The 18529-nt window shown below is 37.7% G+C and overlaps 1 pseudogene; it reads right to left on the bottom strand.

The window, feature by feature from the left end:
* Positions 1-235: 235 nt before the first annotated feature.
* Positions 236-16976, bottom strand: LOC148830781 (uncharacterized; annotated as a pseudogene).
* Between the last annotated feature and the right edge of the window lie 1553 nt (positions 16977-18529).

Here is an 18529-nt window from a genome sequence, read left to right as displayed (position 1 = left end):
GGAATAAAAAGGGGGTAACGGGACCAGACGCAACCTGTTCCCGGACCCAGATGGTCAGGACGCTGTTGTGAAGCCTATGCCGTCGAGCCGCTCCTGGACTCGCGGGTAGGCGGGCTTCCGGGTGTCCATGTTGCAAAGCTGAGCCCCGATAGTCAGGAACATCTGGTTTATATAACACGGGGGGCTGGAAACAGAGGCAGGTGCGGAGTATAAACAAGGTAGGGCTGGAGCGTCCTTAAGAGGAGGGGTTTACGATAGTGACAATACTGTTGGTTTGGTCTACACCAAGATACTTGTAGACTTCATCCTGGTAAAGATTCCGGATCACGGCAGCATCATTTAGTCTGGCATTCGGGCCTCCGACAGGTTTGCCTCTCTTGATGCTCACTTTGGAACACTTGTCCGGTCCAGACTCCATCTGGATGTCATCGCTAAATGTCTTGACTATGCTGAGTTCTTGATCCAGCTGACCATCATTATTATTATTATTATCACAGAAGATAAAAAAATGCATGACTTTCTGTTTTGCATTTAAGATTATATCTAAAGATGACAGAGTGTCAATCTCTTATTTAGAGGTTTTTACAATATCCAATCAGGAACATTGTGAATTTAACCTGGAGAGTGTAATGCTAACTAAAAGAAAACTTAGTTAAAGATGCATATAACCTCTTTGAAGATAAAGAGAAATGTTTAAACATGAATTATTTTAATTGCATGTGCAAAGTGTGGGCTCTCTTTAATCATTGTAGTGTAAGTAGAAACTGCTCAGTTTTAAGATATATCAGGGAGACATACATTTCTAACATATAAGTCTCTGACTCACTCCAATTTTGAGCAGAATCAAAAACTGGGCAAGCTTCATGTTTCAACGTCCCTACAGACTGGAACAGGCCACTTCAGAACTCAGAAATCTGCAAAGTATCTTCTTTGAAGATAACTTACTGTATAAAGCTACTTTGGTTCAGTTTTTTGTGTGTGCATATTTTATTATTGTAAATAATGAATGACTAATTGGACAAAGCATTACTTAACAGCATGGATATTTGAAGATTGATTGTGTGGCTCATAGCTAAATTGTCAGCTTATAAACAATAGAAATAATTCAGTTTGACCCTTGATATGACCTACTTGATATGGCAGCAAGTAGTTTATTCAATGAAGCAGTTTAGAGATCTTTTGAGACAGAACGTCCAATGCCCCATAGCTCTCACAGACTGGGATTAGCCCGAAGCCTTGATCAAAACCCATGTCTTTACAAATTATCGATTACGGGTGACCTAGAGCATAAGACCTGCTGGATCAAGGTTCATCACATCTAATGTACAGTAAATATGAATGTGTAACTATGACAGAAGTAATCCTAACAACACAGGCAATGTATTTTCAGGCACTTCAACCAAAACATGTAGTGTTGCTGATAGTGACAAATCATCTTAATTGACCAGGTGGCTTTTGCTGTTACATGTACAGTACTGTACAGTATATTCACACACTGGCCAAAATGTTAGGAAAACGAATAGAACATGCAGTTCAATTCCTTTTTGTGGCTATGGTTCTGGTAATGCTACTGTATGCTATCTCTCTGAATCTCTATCTCAGAGTTGAACTTTTAAACACTGCAGGGCTCTGAATATCAAAGACAAAGAGGTATGTTTCAAAACCAGCCTGGACAATGTAGGTATTTCCTGAATTATGATCTCCAGTATGCCTACCCAATCAATACCTGGTGAAAAGCGTAATGTGTAGCATTTGATTTCCAGTAGATGATTTACATTTGAATAACGGAAGTTCCTGTGGTATGCTCTGTGCCTTGGGTATCTACAATAAGCTATACAGTAGGCAGCAGTAAAGGAATAAAGTGCATGAAGGTGTATTTTCAAGATATATACGCAGAGTTTGTGATTCTTCTTCAACATGCGCTCAAACCCCTCACTACTAGCCTCTCACTACCATTGATTTATCATGGAAATTAACTGTGTGTTCTGTTTTGTTCACTGACCAGAAATTGAAATCGCAGATTACATCATGTAGGTCTCCCAAGTCATTATTGGCCCTCCAAATAATTGTGCCTATAAGAGTGTGGTTACAACATACTGTTGCAGTTTTACAATAATTATTCTAAGTAGCATCCCAAAGCTGAAACTGAGGTGAATTTTAATTAGAAAGAGAAGCTTAAACTGACTATTGATAAGCCAATTTTGGTTAATCATATATTTGCTTTTATAAAATCAAGAAAGTTCAGTACTTAAATCTACAACAGAAGTTTAAACATTTGTTTGAAGAATGGAACCATTTACTTTTATGATACTTTTAGTTTTGTAAAGGCTTCAACTCCTGAGTTCACTGCAGTGACTCAAAAGTTTTTTCTTCAATATGTAACAGTGAAAAATGAATAGAGTGATAATGCTGGCTGCCCAGGCACATTACTGCTGAATCATCTTCCTGTCAAGTAGTTTACTTTATGTCACACTGATTTTCTTCTTAATAAATGGTAAAATTATACTTGTGTAATTCCATGAGATTTTTCTCATAAAGTCATTTATTTCCACAGATTAATATACTTCATTAAAATCTCAGTTGTGCTTCATTGTACTGTAATTACAAGGCCCAAAGTGAATTGATTAGTAAAAAATCAACATAAAGTATTGCTAAAATATTTAAGGAAAACACTATTTCTGTGCTGTTAATTTTATTCACTCCTTCTAATGGTTCCATTATATTGCATCTCACTATGAAAATGTGTTCAGTAATCACATTCTATTGTTAAGATTTTTCTGTGTGTCTAACTTTTCTACTGTGGAAAAATCTATAACTGCATAAAATATTGTATCAGTAATATGACAAATGTATACATAATTTGCATAATCCTAATTACGTTTTATGATTTATACAGTGTTCTGAACCTAAACATTTTTCTCGTGAGAACTGATGATAAAGAGAAATGTTTAAACATGAACTATTTTAATTGCATGTGCAAAGTGTGGGCTCTCTTTAATCATTGTAGTAGAAACTGCTCAGTTTTAAGATATATCAGGGAGACATACATTTCTAACATATAAGTCTCTGACTCACTCCAATTTTGAGCAGAATCAAAAACTGGGCAAGCTTCATGTTTCAACGTCCCTACAAACTGGAACAGGCCACTTCAGAACTCAATCATTACTGCACTTCTTAGACTTGCACATGCTCTTATGAGGGCTGATTTGTTGGAGGATATGTGGTGATCTGGGGAGGAAAGTTATTAAATCAAATACTCAGCTAATGATTATTGTTGGCCTCACACCAATAGGACAAAGAGATAACATTCTCTATCCAGTCATTATTCCCTTCTTGCAGGTCATGGCCCAGGTCTTGTACTGTAACAGGATAATCTTCTGCACAGCACTGTGCAGGATGTCTGACAGATCAGGAAACAACAGATTTCAGTGCTTCCATGTCCCCCTTTTTTATGCCAAATTTGTGAGCCCACAGAAACTTGCTGTTATAGGCACTGTGCAGGGAGCTGGCCACTATTTTGAATGACATGCTACAGGAGCTCTATACCAAAACAACACAGAAGCCTTGCAGTCATTTATGCTAATGTTGGTTGTGGAAAATTACATTGCTTTCATGGGGACTTGAAGGCTTACAGTGCTGGGTAAAAAGTTTGTTAAGCCCCAAAGATTTCATATATTTGGAACCTAAAAGGTTACTAGATAGTAATCTAAGTTTTACTAATAAAGTCAACCTGATTAAACAAATGACACAAAACATGATAGCCTCTCAACATCTATTTATCCTCAAATGGTGCAACATTCAATATCCACATGTGACAAAGTATGAGAAACTTTAGATTCACTTTAACCGGTAGCACCCCCTTCAACAAGGACTACAACTTAACATTTCCTGTAGCCATTGATTAGTTGCTTAAATTGGTTTTGAGGACTTCCTCCTTACAGAACTAATTTAGCACTGCAACATTTGAGGGCTGCCTTGCATGGAAAGCTCACATCAGATCCTACCACAACATTTTGATGAGAGTTAAGTGTGGACATTGATTAGGCCATCATAAAATGCAATGGTAAGAGAATTGGCTTTTGAGTAAAAGTGTCTTAAACTGTCTCCATTTGTAGACTGACGGTGAACTTGTGGAGACCCAAATATTTAGCAATAGTTCTCTGTCCCTTTCCAGACTGATGAACATCAAAAACTCTTTTTCTGAGGTCCTCAGAGATTTCCTTAGATCATGGAAAACAATTAATGGAAATAGATCATATTTTCAATCAGATCAATAGATCATGGAAATAGATCAACGTATAACATTTTTCATACGGTACACCTGTATGGTAAAGATCAAACTCATACCATGTCTGATCTATATAAAAGGTGAGGCCTCCTAAATCCAGCTCCTGAAATCTATTTCTAAGTCAAATTTAAATCTATTTAAACACCTGAATCTAATTATCCCCTTAATTGAACTAATGAAACTAGGCATTCATCTTTATAATTCACTTTTACTCAAGTTACTCATTGTTTAATTCATACATTATTTAGTTTCTAGTCATATGGAATCGGTTGCTATACTGTAAATCCTATTAGATATTTAAAAATACCCTATTGGGTATTTTAACTTTTAATTCAAGAAAACTTACATGGGAAAACTATATTCCCATATTAATCTTTGGGGTTAAACATTTTTCTTGTCACTGTAGATGAAAGAGGTACACATTGGTCAAGGATTGCTTTATTCATTCTTGGGTTAGTTATTTCATTGTAGCTCTAATGCCTTAACAATAAGGTACAGTATTTAGTCATTCCATGCATTTGTTTTGGAGCAGTATACTTATATCTCAAACATACAGAGGTTCGGATAATATTGGGGCTGCATACATGTACAAATGAGTAGAGTTACAGTAAGTGGAAGTGTTTAGTTTTGTGTGAAGTGTGAAGTTTTAGGAAAAGAAATGACCGGCCTCATTTATTTATGAGGCATATATAATTACAATTGTCAAACGTTTGTTTTGTCCATTATCAGAAATGCTACTGAAAGCAACATACTGTAGATGAAAACCAAATGAAAGAAGATTAACCACATCTTGGAGTTGGCATTGTTTTCAGTAGACATTTGAAGTAGAATCTGACAGGTTAAAACACATGTAAAGGAGGGCAAAATCAAAAAGCTCTCACTGTTTGGAGGATGCGGGGAAACATGAAAGTGGCTTCTATACTCAATACAAAAAACAGCTAGTAACCTCCATACAATACGTTTGCTTTTTAGTGTTGATTAAATAAAATGCTAATTAAAAGCACCTATAGATGAGTTGACTTAAGTGGCTGTGATGAAACCATTGATGCCTAAATAAAATAACTTTTATTTCAAATGGACTTAGCAAGCAGTGTTTTGCTGAAAAGTTTTATTTCTGCATTTACAGTACACTGTTAATCCAGGAGCTGTTCTTTGAATGAGTGAAGGACAGCCTGTTATTTATGCTAATATAATATTTCCCTTACTGGGCTTCAAATATAAAGCATATTCAAGTTATTGAAGAAGTTAATTCGAAATCCAATTAAACAAATTAATTTTTCTTTTAATGTAAATGAGAGCTCAAACGGTAACAAAACAACAAAAGCTGACTTTGAAATCCCTGGAAATTCAGTCTCTGAAGATCTCATAAACATTTTGCTCATTTGTGAGACACCTGTAATTATTTAATTTAATTTTGAAATCCCTTGGCACACTGTTCTGTTTTCGATGCGGAGTTCATTTCTAATTAAAATTAGCGTTTAGCACTATATTCCCGTAATAAAGAATATTTAAAGGTTCAGTCATATGCTCTGACTACATTATGTATTACAAAAATGGCCCAATAACTCTGTAGCAACAGACACTCTGCTCATTACTTTAGCAAGATGTCAGAAATAATTTGAGCTCTCTGAAGTCAAGAAACTGATTACATTTTAGCTCTCCCAGAATGAGCATGGAGCTATTTTTTAAGTGTTCTGTATTAAATGAATGCAAATTATAGCCTTTTTATTACCAGAGTTCAGAGTTCTTTTCCATGTCCCTTAGTACAGTTTAAATTACATTTTCTACATGCTTAAGTTATGTTAAGCCAAGTCAAATGTAGCTCATCTTCATTCTTAATCTATTTTTAAATAATATTTTGCCTAATGCAACCAGTCAAATAGATGTTGCAAATAACTCATCTTTATATTATTATATTGAAATCTGTAATCCTGTCTCAATGTAACACAGAAGTATTAATAGTTTTGCAGAATGACTTAAGGCTTGGATTGTTTTATTCCTGTGTAGTTACGTATGTAAGATATATTTAGTCATACTGACTATTAAACAGTCTCATGTGTATGAGTTTCTTTGAGTGAAAGCAATGTAACAAACTTCGACAAAGAAATGACAAGCAATGAAATAGAACAATTAATCTATTTTGTCAGTAATTTGCCCAGAGACCTAAATTGCCAGGTTGGGCAGGAAGGGTGTATGGATCCTGTGCAGGACTCAGGAGAGAGAAAGAAAATCACCAACCCGAATCATTAAGCAAAAACGAAACCAGGGAGCAAGCGATTAGGTCTGAACATGGGAGAGACAAAGAGAGAGCAACAATCCAAATCACTAAGCGAAAAACAAAACCAGGAAGCAAGCGAGTAGGTCTGAACACGGGAGAGACGACGAGAGATCAACAATCCAAAACGAAAGGCAAAGTCGAAAACGAGGAGCAGGCTAGAAGATCAAATACCGAGGTTTAGGCTTAGGCTTAGGCTTAGGCTTAGAAGAGGATAATGCGCACTTGGGAGCTCTAGGAGTATCCGCAATAGTGAGCGGGGAAGTGAGAAAAGAGGAGAACTAAAATAGTGACGGGAGTAAGTGGTGATAGGTGTATTACTTGCGGCGTGAGCGTTTGTTAAACACTGCGCGCGTGGGAATGCAAGACGGGACAGAGACACGAGTGGAATGCGTAACATAAATATTCTAAAAACACTCATGTTCTGCAGAGATTCATAATGCCCACTATTCTGTAAACATAATGAAGACTAACCTTCATTCTGTTCATCCCTTGATTTCCCCTGTCCACTCACTTTCCACCCTCCCACTCTTTCTTGTCTCGTGTTCTCCTCTAGCACCTCTCTGCCAGAATCAAGATCAAGCTGAACTCATCTGAAAAGAAAGGATGAAGATTTATTGAAATTGCCCTCTGTCTTGTATCTTTATTGCTGTTTTCTTTTGTTCTTTTCCTTAGCACTCACATTAGCAGCTCATTGTGAAATATTACTATTTTTATTTTATTTTCTTCTGCTAATAATCTTTGTTAACCCTCCTTGCCTTTAATCTCATAAAACAAATTTGACTTCTCTTTCCTCCTACCTTCCCAACATTCTCAACCTCTGTAACTCTTCTTGTTTTCCTTCACTCTCAACCCTTCATCCTCAGTCAGCTTTTTTCTATTTCACACATTGGCTCTTCCTCCTCTTTCTTTTTCACACCTATTTCTGCCCCAGAGCAAAGCTACAGTTTGCTTTTAGGACCTTAACCTCGCTCATCCTTCTACTGTCCTTGACCTACACCTCTGTACTCTTGGGTGATTTTTACTGTTTTTGACCTGGCCTGAATTATACTGTATATCTCTGGTTGTGCTCTATGTCTGACTTTCATTTGGTACAGACCCTGCTGTTCTCGCTTAGAATCAGTACATCGATTCTCTTTGTTCAGTTCATGCTGCATCCTGCTCTTCTGTCTTAACCCTATGCTTTGTAATCTGTCCAAAACCTTTGCCACAGTAGATCACTTGTTCGTCCATCAACATTCACTGACCTAGGAACTTCTGGGACTCCTGACACCTACACTAGTTCTCCACCTACAATATGTAGCTGATCACTCTAACCAGGACTTCCAGTGAAACTCATTGTTACTTCAAGCATTTTTTATGTTGGTGTTGCTGAAATTGTTCCTCTATTTTCCTCTCATACTCACTTCTTCTCCCATAGGAGTGCATTTTAAGAACATGAAGGTTGTTTCCCATACTCATTGGATGCAGACACAGTCCTACATAAAATCTGAGGTCAGTATCTAGCTTCTTTTTTCTTTTCATTTAAAAGATACTTTTTCCCAAAACATTTTCCAGAAGCCATCAACCCTTGATAATGTTCTTCAGCTTTGCATTAAAGATTATGAGCCCAAAGATGTTCATTAAGACAGTGGTGGCTTGATGACGGCATTGATCAGTGCTATTTTTGCAATGTAACCAGGGTGAATTAATCTTCTGAAATTAGTTAAGTTGCTTTAGGCATTATATAGGCAATGTTATCTCAAACCCATTAGCACTGCACAAAAGAAAATCCAATAAACTCCTCCTAGCTCATTAGAAACAATGATGTTACAATGAGCGGCAATACTTCACACTCATGTAATAGCAGTATAAAATTCTGTAATAGTACAGGAAAAGGCAAGGAAACAATGCCTCTTCTGGCTGTAAAAAATTAAATGAGGCACCTTTGTACACCACAGATTAGTTCCACAGAATTGGGCAAAGAAACAAATGTATTGCTATAAGCCTAATCTTTCTGAAACAGAGGAAGAATATTGAAACTTATGTGTATTATAAAGCTACACTGTATCTTGGGAAGCTCAAGCAGCCAGCTGTACTGTATACAATGTTATTGCTGAGATAGGAATGTGTTTTTTGTGTCTATAACGAAGAAACCATGATTGTGTGTTTAAAATCAAAGCAGAAACAGAACAGAAATCCGTATCTTAAATCAAAATGTAAAAAGAAAGTTTTCACATGATCGTTCTCTAATTAAAGCTGTCATATAAAATGTGTGGTAACAAATGAAAGGATGGTGTGACAGACCCCACCCGTAACTAAGGTACAGTAGATCCAGGGGTCTGCAGACATAAAAACTCATGATTACAGACAGAATTAGGGGCATGGAGAGATTCAGGCTTTCTTAACATTCCAATTTTCACTCACATCCCACTTAATAGTTTGTATCAATATGCCTTGACTGCTCTTTAACAAATAAAACCCCAACTAACTCTGTGCAAGCCCCTTTTATAACAAACACACCACTAGTTTAATCCAAATGAGAATGGGTACACTTACTCTTCACCAATAACCTAATCATTAACTAATTATCACCGAAAGAGTTTATTTACAACTATCAGAAGCCCACTGGCAGCACCTAGTGGAACGTTGACTGCTACTATAGTCTCCTCATGCACCAACCTACCACAGATGAATTTCCTGTCCACCTCCCACAGTGGAGTTTTTATATACAGATATCCACATTTATCTTCAGATACATCTGTATTACCAATTTTACATTCATAACAGGCACTGGATGTTTTGATTTCAGGGCAGTCAAACAGGGTAGAAAATGCATTCTAAATAATATAACAAAGCAGATATGTTAGCTTTTTTCTTAAAATTGATGAAAAAGGCATAGAATACTGTAATTTCCTGAGACTCTCTGTGGACTTAGCAACAAGTGGTTGCAAATACTTCTTAAAATGCAGATTATGGTGAGATACTATAGGATTCCAATTTGTATTACCTTGAGCTGGAAGTAAAAGTATGCCAAGAGGGAAAAACTATGACTAAGCAGTGTACAGTACTTTACATTAAAGACCCATAAATGTTTAAATATTGATCTGTGTCTGTGCATTAAAACAGAAAGAACATTAATATTGTTAGACACAGAGGAGAGTTGTTGAGAAAAAGATACAGAGCCTTACTAAAGTATACAGACCTTTGCAGAGTTTGAACATTTTGTCGCTTTATATTTTGAAATCATGAGACTTTTAACAACAGTTAATATTTGTTACATGCAAAACCTATTCCTACTACTTCAAAGCAACAAAAACAAACATTAAAAGAAGTAAAAGATAAAAGGAAAGAAAAATGGAAAAGCAGTTGTGTAAGGATTCAAACCCTTTGTTGTGGGAAAGCTAAATTACTGTATGTTACAGTAGGTGCACAAAATAATCTTGATTAGTTGAGTGTCCTCTGTCTGTGTTCAGTTATACTGGTTGACTAAATACAACTATCTCTGTAAGGTCCTTTAGTTGGGCACTAAATTTTAATCAAAGATTCAACCATGAAAACTAAGGTTTGCCTGGACATGGATGAGCAATAAGTCCTTAGCTAAAGTAGCCTCTGTAATGCCATTTTGGTAATGTGAAACCTCCATTTCTTGGGCTAGAGTCATTTTCTTGACAAAATGGAACTACTCTGGGATGACAGCTGCCATGAAGGAAGAGCCCTTCCCTCAAACTCTGTGTCCTCTATGCCATCTCCCCCATTGCGTTCAACTTGCCAGAAAATCTTACAGAAGCTTTGTGGGTTAAAACAGGTACAGTAATTGCCTAAATAAAGAAAATAGTTAAGTAAACGAGGGATGCGGAGTATATTGAAAGCAGGTGCTTCCACACAGGTTTCATTCCTAAGTTAATTAAGAACTTAACATCCCATAATGCTTAGGGTCATGTACAAAAATGCTGGGCATCTCATTAGCCATAATGCTATGTTTAGAAGAAGAGATCCCAGTGAGTTTGAGAGAGGCGATTGTAGGGGTATGTTCCTCCCACCAACACTGAATGGTCCTTGTCACAGGCTTCTCCTGTTTGAGTTTCTACCTATAGGCAGGGAGTAGCAGGATGGAGGTGTGATCGGATTTGCCAAAAGGAGGTTGGGGGAGAGTTTTGCATTTAAAGTAAATGCAGGAAAGTAAAAAATTAACTGTTGATCCAAATCCAAAATAAGCAATAAAATGTCATTTTTAGACAAGTAATATTTTTATGAACAGTTACATTACACTATAACAGCAATGAAAAAAAACAAGATAGAAAAACTTCGTATGTACCTTTTTCTCATGAAAATAAAATTGGATAATTTAAGTGCACCTAAAACAGGAAATAAGAAATTACCATGGAAACAGTTAAGTTTAAAGGGGATTTAAACAGTACCTTTGTAAAACCATGGACACAAGGTCGGAACGAAATTCCCAGCAGGAGTCACAGATCAAACATTGTTGTGGTTGTGGAAATAAACAGGTATTTTTATTGCTTGCAAGAAATGGGGTATAAGAAACTAAGACTTGATTTAATCCATAAAAAAAGAATAAAAAAATATTTTTCCTCTCTTGTGCAAATCTACAATAAATATTTTTATTTTACTTCAGATATGCTTTCTTATTGCATGGTGTAATTCTGAAAAGGAACAGAAAGTCACAAAAATACAAAGGGACAATATGCAGTATACTGTACGTTGTGGGTTAAAGAAAGGAACAACATGCAGTACACAATGTGAGCTGAAGTAACAATAGGTAGCACACATTGTGGGTTAAAGGATAGAATTTGTGATGTGAAGAGATGGATAACACACATTTATTTAGTCTTCTCGTTTTATTACCATTTCCAAGGTTGCAACTGTCAGGATGGCAGAAGATTTCATAAAGGACTGATTAGATTTTGAACAAGCCAGAGATTGCTGGAACATTTTTCAAATCAGCCTCCCAATTGCCATTTATCAGGCATTCCTATGAGCTGTCATCTCTTTAAGGCTGTCTTGCACCCTGATTTACCCAAATACAACAGCACAGAATGGCCTTAGGTATTTTCTAGTAATCTATATATCCACATATTCTGGACAGAAATTGATTAAAAATCCCATGCAGCACAGTGGTACAGTGGCTTGAATTTCTGGGTTCAACTCCTGAAATGCTATGTGTGTGGTGTTTGTACAATATGTTTTACCCATGACTCAGTTTCCTCTGGGTGCTCTGGTTTCCTCTCACAGTACAAAGACATACTGGTAGATTAATTGGCCCTGGGAATATTGGCCCTGGTGTGAGTGTGTACATGTTTGTATCTACAGTATGTCTAGTCTGTGATGGACAGGCTACCTGTCCAGGGAGTATCCTGCCTTGTGTCCATTGCTTGCTGAGATAGGCTCTGGCTTCCTCTCCACCCTGTATTTGATAAAGCCATTACAAACTGAATGGGTGGATGATTTAAAAATAAAACCATAGAACATAAAAGAAATATACCGTATGTATGCATAAAAGTACTACTTGACATCCTGAAATTATTTTGATAAAACATCATGTGCTAGTTATTGTGATGAATTGTACATTTAATGTACACAGATTAGGCATTACTTACTAATAAATATTTTACTAAATATATATAAATATTTATTAAACAACCACATTTTACTTTAGGAGTTCAATTATCAGTTCTGCAATTGTACATGCACATGAGCAAACAACACAAGAGTCATTCTGGTGGGTAGCTGCGTCAGCATGCGTAGGCTGTAAAGGAATAAGTAATAGGTTTATTCCATGCTGAAAAGAGAAGAACGAAAACAACGTTTCAGCTGTGGAGCCTTCTTCGAGTGTGAGAAAGACAGGGCAGTAAGCAAAGATAATATAGAATGGTACAGATGCAGCCATTCAAAACGCATGAGGTACACCACGGTACCATGCAGTGGGCGTGTCGCATCCTAACGCAGGATAACGCAGTATCACGCGTCATATGACGTCATATCGGAAAGTATCTGGAATCACCTTGTAAAACCACCAGGAGGAGCCAATAAAGCTTAACCTCTCATGTACAGCATTTGAACTTTTAAATTTAAACTGTATTACAGCATGTTAATCATCAGTCATTAAGAAGTTAGTATATTTTATGAAAGCGTTATTGCTCAGTTGGGCAAAAGTGCACAACCTACCTTTATCATAAATATTTTAATTATGCAGAAATATTTTATGCATCAAAGCCTTTACCGAAGATATTACTAATAGTATTAATAATGAATGACCTTGGACAAGCATTACACTTTTCCACATTATTTGTAACCGTCATTTTAAATTAAAGTACTTTATTTTTTCATAGACAAAAAGTAACACCACAGCATTTCGTTGATCTAACTAACAAGGACGGGACAATAGGATAAAGGAATAAATTACTTTTTTTGTTTATTTCTTTATCACATTTATTTGAACATTTCCATCGATTGTACAAGCACTGAAAAACTGTCCAATCCCTAGTTCATTGGGCATTTTCTTTTAGTATAACAGACATAAAAACTCCCTTGCTTTTTAACAGAGCGTTTCATAATTTCTAACAACGAAAATTATTTAAACTGCGACACTTATCATTCAACCAGAGCTCTAAACATCACAAGGATCCTCAAGAGCACAGCAAAGACTGTATTAAAAGTTACTTGTATCAGATACATTAGAATCCAAGCTTTTCTATCTACGCTTTCTTATCTACGCTAACGCTAAGAATTAGTCTTTAAAATTTATCACACAGTAAAAAGTCAAATTTCTGGGGCGTTCGTATACCAGAGATTATGGTACTGCTTCAGAAGGGTGTCAGCTAGTCAGATCCCAGGACCCGAATTATCTGTTTTATAATCGAGAATATGTAATCACGTATCTAAAGAAATTAATAATGATATTAATTTAAGGATCTAAATATCTAAATATATGTATCTATATAGCTGGTAGTATTACTGTATTTCACTTTCTTTGTAAACATGTTTTGTTAACACCCGAATCTCAGGTGGATTCTGTTTATTGGTCTGTTATGGTCTGTAGCTCAAATCCTGCTTAACTAAAAATTAGACACAAGAAGAGTATTATTGGACAATGTTGTGAGGCTCTGGCGGAATTTCTCTGTAAACTGAAGAGTTATAGAGGAGACAGGTTGTGTATCGCTTCTTTTGATACTTGTAAAAAAAAGATTCCAATGTTAATGCGACACGGAAGATAATGTGGTGTATTGGTCGTTAGTGAAAAGATTTTATCATTTAATCTCTTTACTGTGCACATTTTAATCCGCTTAGTATTTAATATTTATATGGAATTTTACCACTAAAGAGAAATTTTAGTAGTTAAGCATAAAATGCAGAGGAGCATAACCAAGGTCATAAAGGTCATAAACGATATTAATTTAGGAACATAAACATATTATGTAAACTGTATGTTGCTGTTATTGGTATTTTAAAGAAAAAATACACACCAATACTCAATTTCTCCTACAGTATATTGACATTTTTTATATTTCAAAATACATGTTCGTACTGTACTGTATGTACAGTACACAGCGGTACCGCAGTTTGAACTGTAGGGCGCAAATCCACCCGGACCCAAAAGCCCAACATATTAATGTGCATTCGGCTGGCGCTGCGCGGTTTTCATCACTCTCTGCGGGAGTGCTGGCTGTGACGAATTAAACCGGTTTCACAGGTATTTTCAAAGTAGAAGGCGGCAAGTCTTCCAGCAAAAGACATCTCCCCCTGCTCCAAAACCCCTTTTTTTTGCTTACACTAGTAGTTCTTAAGTACAGTACAGTAAGTACAGTAAGTACTTACTGTACAGTACTTACGGTAGTACTTCTCGCGTTAAGAAAGCTAGGTGTTAGCATAAACTATTAGTAATCAATAATATTAAATTTAGCACTGTAATAAATTGTGCTAATAATAACTTCTATTCCACTCTGAGAATGTAGGGGGAGGAAGAATGCCCGTGGTCTTTTCACTGATAAACTTGTGTCAAGCCGTCAACAAAAACCAGCTGTCAAAAAAAAGTTTTTTTTTTAAAAAGTCAATTGTGTGTCCATAATATTGCTATTTTGATATTGCTAATTGCTATTGCTACTGAGTCTCTGTGTAATGTAAATACATTTTGTCTCCAAATCCACCACCACTTGTATGAATCATAGCCCTGCCAAACGATGCAAATTCCACTGCAATGGTTGTGTGCAGGAATTATTCAGTATGGCATCTCCATGTTCAAGTAAACACTGCTCTGTGTGCAAATGCAAATGCATTTAAAAAAGTTTTTTTTAAAAAAGCCACCTTTAAAGGCGCTATATAAAATAAAGTTTATTATTATTATTAATATTGATGATATTCTTCCTCCCAGGACTTGTAAAATTGTTGTTGTTATTGTTGTTATCCCGTAAAGCACTTTGAGAAGCATACTGTCCAGCATATTGTATTTCATTGCACTTTGACAGCTTGTCTTATAATCACTTGTTGTTAGAATATCCCCCAAGAGGATATTCCCCCCAAGAGGATATAGAGGATATCCCCCAAGAAGTATCCAGGTAACAGTGAAACGGGCGTACAGTCTGGGGAGATCACCCGTTTTCCATGTAAATAGTTCCCTGGTTCCACACCCCCTGGTGTCTCTCTCTCTCTCTGTCTCTCTCTCTCTCTCTCTCGGGCCCACGCTCTTGGCGGGCTTGTCTTGTGTCTCTCTCTCGTCTGGGTGCGGGAGTGCTGCTGGGGGGTGGTGACGGAGAAGAAATAAAGCGCAGTTTTTAACTCCACAAGTCTGAGTCTGTGTTAGTCCTCAACGAACCCAAATTCATTACGTTGGTGTCAGAAGCGGGAGGACGGACAGTGAACGGCCGATGATGTCGGACTCAGAGAACTGCCAGTTCCCCCAGCAGCAGAGTGACCCCCTAAAGCGCCTTTTGGGGGCGAGCAGCAGCCACCAGGGGCTGGGACGATCCCTCAGCACCGCCAGTGGCCACAGCCCTTGAGGTCAAGAGAGGTGAGGAGAGGTGTGAAACGAAACCTACAAATGAATAGAGAGAATTAGACGAAAACAAGTAGTTGAGAGAAGGGGGAAGGTGTGAACAAAGTTTCAGGATAATTTTAGTTTCTGATCTCTTTCTGCTATAGGAGTTAAGAAACCCTACTTTGAGAATGCAGACGAAGAGATCAGTGTGATTGTGGCTGTCAGAGGTGCAATGAGAATCTATGGGCTTTGCGAAATCTTTCATCTTTACAGCCCTAACATGTTCTCTGAAGTGGTCTCCAAGTCTCCTTCCTGTTTCCCCAATGTAGATGGCTGGGCATATACTGCAAGAGATACAGTAAATAAGGTTGCTGGAGGTACAAAATGTAATCTGAGTAATCCAGAATTGTCCCAAGGGGTCTTGAATGAGTGTGGTGTTAGATATGTACTTGCAGGTCATACATCGAGCTCTGTTGTAGGGGAAAGCACCTGGTGTGGATGATTGCTGAGGGCAGTCAAGGGAGCAGTGAACAAGAAGGTTACGCAGATTAGGTGGTCGGCGATATGAGATGATAGGGCAGTCAGAAAAGAGGGCCACAGTGAAGGGGTCATCCTGTAGGATAGGAAAGTTGTTGTTAAGGTTCCTGGGAATAGATAGCGTGTTAGGGTGGTAGGGAAGCACCAAAGGAATGCGGTTGTTAGGCTGGGAGTTCCTGATTGAGTTGATGGTTTGAGGGCTGTTTTTGGTTTGGATGAAGGCCCTGTCAATAACACGGGTGAGGTATCCTCTATTGATGAAAAAAGAGTGCATTTTGAGTGCTTGGTTCTGGAAATCAATGTCATCACTGCAGAGTCGTCGTAGCCAAGGAACTGTGAAAAAGGGAGAGAGTTTTTAGTGTGTTTGGGGTGAAATGAGGTGTACAGGAGATACAGTAGCTGTGTGAATCTGTGGGTTTGTAATGGACTGAAGTAGAGAGTCGGGGATGGTTAATGGATAGGTTTACAGGGTGTATGTCTAGAAATGGAAGAGTAGCGGAGGATATGTTAATTGTATATCTGAGAGATGGGTGGAATTTGGTGAAGTGATGCAGAAAGTGCTCCAGCTGGTCATTAGAGCATGTGGCGGAACCGACGCAGTCATCAATGTATCGCTTGTTGAGGTCAGGGACAAAGTCAGTGTAGGAAGCGAAGAAGCATTCTTCTACCCAGCCGGCAAAAATATTGGTATAGCTGGGTCCCATTCTGGTGCCCATGGTAACTCCACTAGCTTGCTGGTAAAAAAGGTTATTGAAAGAGAAAACATTAAGTGTGAGTACCAATTCTGCAAGGTGTACAAGGGTGTGAATGGGTGGATCAAGCACTGTGCGTTTGTCCAGTGTGTGCTTGAGAGCTGTAAGACAGTCATTGTTGGGAATGACAGTGTAAAGAGATGTGAAGTCCATAGTAAAAATATAGTATTCTGGGCCCTGAAACTGGAAATCATTAAAACGTTGGAGGGTATGGTTGGTGTCCTTGATATATGAAGGAAGACCTTCAACCAGCGTTCTCATAAGTCTGTCGAGAAAGGCAGAGATGTGAGTAGTCGAACAGTTGCATGTTGAGCGATGTCAGGTTTGTGGATTTTGTGGAGGAGGTAAAATTGGGATACCTGGGGATGTTCAACGATGAGCCAGTTTGCTTCCTGGGGGAGCTCCTTGTTGCTGATAAGAAGGGAAATGGTGGATACCACTTCCTTTTGGTAGTCAGTGGTAGAATCCTGTTGGAGAGGAAGGTAGACAGAAGTGTTGGTTAGTTGTCTAGAGGCTTCATTAATATATACTGTAGGTCCTTTTGCCACATCACAACAGCACCTCCTTTGTCAGCTGGTTTGTGGACAATATCATCTCTATTGCGGAGAGATTGGAGCGCCTGAATTTCTCCTTGAGTGAGGTTAGACCTGTGTTTATTGGGTATAGAAATGGTCTTGCGAGCTTGATTGATGCATTGGTTAATGAAGTAATCGACTGGTGGAAAACGGTTGGAGGGGAGAGTCCAACAGCTCTGTTTAGGATTAATATTATTAATGGCATCAATAACCGGGTTGTTGTCAGCTGCCTGTGAGGAGGAGTCATCAGCAAAATGTGCTCTGAGCGGTTGAGGTTGACTTGGGTTTGGGGGATGTCCAGCTTCTTGGGAACTGATACAAAACCTTGCTGAGAAGAGATCACTCATCCTGTGAAAGGGAAAGGTCGGGGTGTTGATGTTTTTTTCTGTAGAAAATGATTGAGTTTTTTATCCTTCTCTGAAGTGAGGAACTGGTAAGAGTTGGGAGTTGAGGGATCTGATGAGATTAGTTATAAAAGGAAGATATGGAGCTGTTAGTCATAAAAATTCCTTAGCTTCTTTGATGTTGTTGTCAGAAAGGGTAATCTGTTGTTTGAGAGAGTAAATGGTAGAAAGCATTAGTTTTCTAGAAACACAATAGTCTCATTTTTTGCTGGATTTTCTTACATCTTCTATGTGAATATGCTAATATGATGATTCACAATAAGGAAATGCACAAAAACTTTGATGGCAGCTCAATCATGGCTTGCTCAATCACTAAACCTGAGAAATATGAAGAATTATTTATTCTTGATAGACTGCAGTAGACTTTTCCTAACAAACCTTTTTCTCAGATTCTATCATTGAGAAATGTATTGAGAAACCACTGAAAATGATTTATCATCTTATTCACACACTAGATGAGATAGTGGTTGTGTTGTGAAGGTGAGGAAAACTATATCATGTATGGATTAATCCCAGTTTACTTTGCTATTGCTGTGTATGGTTCAACAAATACAAAGTTGTTTTTCCAAGAGGAAGTCTCCATTTGCTTCCATGTAATCTGTAAACCTTTCAATGATAGAAAACACATTACTATAAGGACATCATGGGTATTATCACTTGATGAACTAAAGCAGCAAAGCTGGGCTTGTATGGCATCGTAGGCTTATCTTTAATTCCCAGCAGTTTT

Source organism: Atractosteus spatula, chromosome 7 (genome assembly GCF_055471065.1).
Source record: "Atractosteus spatula isolate fAtrSpa1 chromosome 7, fAtrSpa1.hap1, whole genome shotgun sequence".
In the NCBI taxonomy this organism is placed as follows: Eukaryota; Metazoa; Chordata; class Actinopteri; order Semionotiformes; family Lepisosteidae; genus Atractosteus; species Atractosteus spatula.
This window is presented reverse-complemented; position numbering and strand designations above follow the sequence as displayed.